Raw genomic sequence first — 6,000 nt, forward strand, 5'->3', positions numbered from 1 at the left:
AGACTGACAAATGGTAGGCGGGCAACAAATGTTCATTGCTTCCTTTCCTCTCAGCTTCTTAAAGTAGACACTGTGCAGCGTGGTTGGGGGCTGGCTGTTAAAACATGCTAGATGAAAAAAAGGAAAATGTGCTTTGGGCTGGGTACGTTGAACTGAATTGGACATAAGCCCTAACAGCTTTCTATTACTTAAATTTTGAACATGTCTGGCTAAGAGACACAAGTCACTTTTCCTATCTTGTTTAATGGTACAGGTAATGTTAAAACTTATTTATTATAATTTTGTATTTTCTACATAGCTGATTTTCAATGTAGTTGCTGTAATTAATGACATAATTTGAAATCTAAAGATGCTACTATTTCTAACTCGTGTTCACTGTACAAAATGGTGACATGTATTTGGGCATATCTTTGTGTGGCAAAGTGCTGGACTTGGTCACTTGCAAAGTGTTCTTAAAAGCTTGAATCCCATTTGAGCCCCATGTGCAACAATAGGAGGGAGAGATGTGGGCATCAGACTAGACAGCAGGAGGCTGGGTTCTAGCTCCCGGTCCGCCACTATCTGGCTGTCTGGTTTAGATGTCACCTGCTTCCAGAAAGGCAGAATGCTATAGGGGAAAGCTGAGTCAGAATGACTGGTTTGAATCCTGGCTCCACCTCTTCATAGTTGTGTGATTCTGCCAAGATTTAATTTCCTATATATGTGGGACAAGCATATCTAACTCCTAAGTTTGTGATTTTGCATGAAATAGACATGCATAGCATCTGGTATATGTTAGGTATTTAATGACAAATTTTTGCTTTTCTTTGCTTCCCTGAGCCTCAGTTTTATCACCTGTAAAATGGGCCAGTTGAATTAAGTCCCTCTGGCTCGGATTTTCTATTACTATAGGAATTATATCGCTAAATGAAACATTAGAAAAATCTATGCACTTGCTCTTGGTACATAATGAAGTGCTATATCTGGCTCTAATAGGAATAAAAGCATATTGTGGTGGTGGAGAGGGGAAAGCACAAACATTTCTAAAGGTCTGTGTCTAGGAGGAAGGCCTGCCCAGTATAGATTTGGTAGTTATTTGGTTTGCAGTCTATTGTGTCTACAGATGGGCTGATAACAGCGATCAGATCACAGGGTATTAGTCAGACAGTCTGTCTAGTAAATAACAGCAGAACAGATCCAGCACATCAACCCAGCTGGCAAAGTCACCCTTCGGGCAAAAACAAAGCGTGGTGGACCTCTCTCTTTTAACTGTGCCTGATTATTGCCTACATTAGTTAGAATTGATTGCCCCCAGATATGAGAATTTATTTACTTTTTAAATTAAGACAGAGAAAAGTTAAAGGTAATAAATCTGAGGAGCTCGATTTAGGTTAAAAGAATATGTCTGTGTGTGAGTGTGTGCCCATGTGTATAAAAAGAATGTAATATGCACCAGGTTGGAAAGAGCATCTATTTTTAGGTGATGAGTCTAGTTGAGTTTTGTTGTTTGTCTATGTTTTCTAAACTTTCTGTAATTATTGTGTGTTACATTGAGAGGGAAAAACAAGCTAGGAGTATAATAAGAAGACTGCCTCCCTCCCTCCCCCACTGGCCCTGCAATTCAACCTACAGGACAGAAACCCCCCATTTCATAGTGATAATTTCCCAAGAAAAAAGGTAAAAAATCACTTTAAGAAGTTTATAATTACATAAGATGACTCCCTTGCCACATTTATATCTTGTAGTATTGAGACATTCTGCCTTTGAATGTGTGGAAATGCATGAACCATGTGTGCCCACACATCTTTCCTAGTATTGTCATGGTCACCAATATAATATAGGGCTACAAGATGTGGTGGGAAGAATCAAAAGGTTCAGGATTATTATTGTGGCTCTGTTCCTAATGGGAATATGTGAGCTTGGAAAATTACTTGATTATTGGAAACATGGATTTACTTCGTCTGTAAAATGGGGATAATAACAAGTACTTCACAAATTTCTTTTTCCAGGACTAAACCAAGCCCCTGGCACATCAAATGCGAATCCCTTTCTCACTCATTTGCTTTCACAACTTCTGTGTGCGTGTCCAAATTATTGAGCTAGCATAGGATACGGGGCTAATGTAAAAATCTGTCTGGTAGGATGATATTTGGAGAGTGGTTGTGCTTTCCAGAAACAAGGATTAAATTGGGCTAAGCCAAGTAGTTTTTTCTCAGCCTGTCATCTATCAAGTCTAGTCAACAAATAGTGCCTAATCAACTAAACAGAACTGAAGATCTTACTGCATAGGTTCAAAAGCAAAGTAAGATCTATTTTTAACTAGCTATAGCTGAATCTCTTTTTTTCCATCTTTTGCAACATTCTGTGACTGCCTATAGTTCTGTAAAGTGATTTAGCTCCATTGAGATTTAAAAAAAACTTGTTTTCTTTAGATGATCTCATAAGTGTTAACTCAAAATTTTGCTTCTTATAAAAACACAAGCCAGAATTTGAAATAATGTTGGTAAATTCAAACATTTCATTCATGTAAATATTTCAAATGGACTATTAATTTTAAGTACTAATGCCAGCGAGAAAATATTGTATTTGTAGTGAAAACTTTTAATTTAGAAAACAAATGTTTCCTTTAAACAATCTCACAATCCTTTAGATAATGTGAAAGGAATATTAAAGGTCCAGTGGGACCACATATTTAGAGGCAGATGTAAAAATTTAGTGAAATTATTTTAGGAATTACCTACACATGTCGAATATTTTGGATAGTTCTGCAAGGTCTCTACCAAGCTTTACACCTATAGAATTTATTCCCTCTGTGCTTGGCCCTTCTATAGGATATCCAAACTCAATATATTCTAAATTGAATTTATCTTTTTCCTCCTTCCGTCTTGATTCTCTTCCTATTTCCTCTCTCAGTGAATGGCTTCATTATCCATCCAGTGGGTCCAAGTAAAACTGGAGGTGATTGGAAGTATCCCTTTGTCACTTTCTGTCTGCTCACTCTGCCACCACAAAATCTGGGAAGCGTCTTAATATTTCTAAGGTCTTTCTCTCCTGCAGAATTCACTCTCTCAATTCCCTTTTCAGGTTGTCATTACTTCTTGCTAGGACCACTGCAGTACCTTCCTAAGGGTTCTCTTTGCCTCTAATCTTACTCCCTTAAATCTGTCCTCCATATTTGTGGTCTTGATAAAACAGATCTGACAACACACCTCCTCCATACTAGATTGTTTAGTGGATTCAATATTAGACTTGGAATTCCTTATTTAGGCATTTCATTTGAAATATTTAAATGAAAAGCCTTGGATGCCTTGCCTCCTGCTACTATTCTAGTCTCTTCTCTCTCCATTGCCCAAATCTACAATATATCCCTCATTCTGTAACACATATAGTTTCTCTAATATATTGTACTCCTGATATATTCAGGCCTTATTACACGCCATTTCACACTGCCCAGAATATTCTTTTTTTCTTCTACCTAAATCTAACTTAAGGCAGATTAACTGTCATCTCCTCTGGATGCTAACTTGGAAACATATCTACCTCTGTCCCCAACATACACACACACACACACACACACACACTAACATATCTCTGTCTGATTGGGATACCTTCATCTGTGCTTACAAAACTCTCAATGTGTACATTTTCCCAACATTTACCTTTTGAAACTGAAATCATTGATTTATTTATCTGTCCCTATGTTAGATGGTTAGCTCCTTGACGCCCAGGGATGTGTCTTTTTTGAGTTTGAATCCCCAAAACATGATTAGGATTCAACAAATAGTGAATTATAAATAAATATAATCTTAGATTTTTTTTATTCCCTTTCATTCATTTACCCCTCTGGGCTCTATTTTCCTCATCTATAAAAGTAAAGAATTAGATTAGTCAGTGGGTCTCAAATTCCAGACTTGAAACTATTTGAATCAATGAATCTGGGAGCTGCAAAAATAAAACAAAACAACCCCTAAAAATAAGAGAAACTCAAATTAGCACAACTGGTTCCCAAAGATTCTGATCAGTACCCTTGGCAGGGACTGTAGAATGTGTTTCTTGTACGTAACAAAGTTTGTGATCAACTGGCCCAGGAACGCTCTTTCAACTTTAGAAATCCTTCAAATATTCTGTTTCCAACAGAATAGATTACAAATTTCTTAGTCTGATGCTCAAGGTCTCTTTCCTTGAACGCTGCTTTTTTCCTCCAATCTCAGGTATCACCTTCACTTTCTTGCACTTTATGATCCTATCATATTGATTTGCTTATAGAAAGACTCGTACGTGCTAACTTTTTCTGCAAGGGACGCCCCACTATTGTGCAAACTCTAGAGTGAAGTTTAGGCATCAACTCTTCCATGAAGAATTCTCTGAATTGTGCTTCTATTTTGCCTATCCTTTTTTTTCTTCTATTAGGGTACTGTGTGTTGTATTATATTGTCTATGAGCTTCTTGAAGACAGAGAACAGTTACTCTAGAATGTTCTTTCTTTTCCTTAATGTGGCAACTTATTCATTCTTTAAATGAATATTTTTTGAGAATCTGCTATCTAAATTGAGAATCTACTAATCTAAATTTATTACTTTATGTCACTTTATCCTCATAATAATAACATTGTGAGCATTGTTATTGTTTTTTAAGTAGGGAAACAAAGGCATGTGGAAGTTCAGCCATTTGTCTAGCCAGTCACACAGCTGTTTGATGGTTGGGTTAGAACTATCTACCAGGTACTCTGATGTCCCTTTCTTCACACTACCATGTTTTTCTTAAAGGAACAAAATAAAAGAATGAAGGGAAATATGATTTAAAGTGGTTTCCCCCAAATCTATTTCCTCATTCCTAGGTAGATGCTGACTCATTTAAATCACCACCTGGAAGCCATATTCTGATAAACTAGAGTTTGCTGTAAATTCAGAGGAAATTGGTACATTTTAGCTACTGTTTTGAGAGAGTTTGAAGGAAGAAAATTCTCAGTGGTAGAACCATAAAGAGAATTCTTTGGGGATTTGTTAGCAATTTTGCTTTAAAAAACAAAGTTCTGTTGCTTCTTCTTGTTCTTGCGTTTGAGACCATCTCACATTTCCAAAGGGTTTAAAAATTTGCATCAGGAATGAATGGCGGCAGAGGAGATGAGAGATGGGTCAGGGTAGGGGGTTCTCTCTTGGGGAAGCTGGAGCCCCGCCATTTCCTCTGAGGCTTGACAAAATTAAGACAACATAAGAGCTCATGTTTATTGAATGCATATTAGATACTTGACATTTTGCTTAGTGTTTTATATTTATTTGTTCAGTGTTTCCAAACTTTAGGCATTCCTATATTACTTTTATGGATTTTGCTACATTTAGGTGTCATCTACACTATTATCTCCTTAATGTTTTTCCTTGAAAGGACTTTAGTCAGCTTGTTTTTTCCCTTGTTTTAAGCAGTAGCCCATAAGTATGAGGTCTAGTTATATATTTTTACATTTCAATTTACATTTTTTTCTAAAACACAATAAAATAAATACATTATTATAATAAAAGAGTTCATGTATTACCTGAAAATCATATACTGGACCATAGTTTGTGAAATGCTGTTTTGTTTTACTTAATCCTCAAAATAACCCTTTGGGTTAAGAACTCTTATTATTATTTGCATTCAAAAGGGAAAAGTGAGGCAAAGAGAGATGAAATAACTTGTCTGCTAGGAAGGGGAAATCACCGTTTGAGCTCAGATCTGTGTTACTGTGAAGCCTACGCTCTAAAACACTATGACATTCTTCAGCCAGTGCTGGAAAAGCTCTCATTCATACCCCCAATTTTGTAAATGCCATAATTGCAACTTTGTAAAAATATGAATGTGTATGAAAGTGACCGAAAGCATAAAAAATTAAAATACTTGTGTAGGGTTGATTTTCCTTTTTATTTTCTTGCCAAAGCCTTTAATATTATTCCTGTTTTACTTTTATAGTTGAAAAAGGATACATAGATCTGTAAGATAATCTCTCTGTTCATTCCTAGAATTTCAGAAGCCTAATGCGACGGCAAT

This window comes from Equus quagga, chromosome 15 (genome assembly GCF_021613505.1).
Source record: "Equus quagga isolate Etosha38 chromosome 15, UCLA_HA_Equagga_1.0, whole genome shotgun sequence".
NCBI lineage: Eukaryota > Metazoa > Chordata > Mammalia > Perissodactyla > Equidae > Equus > Equus quagga.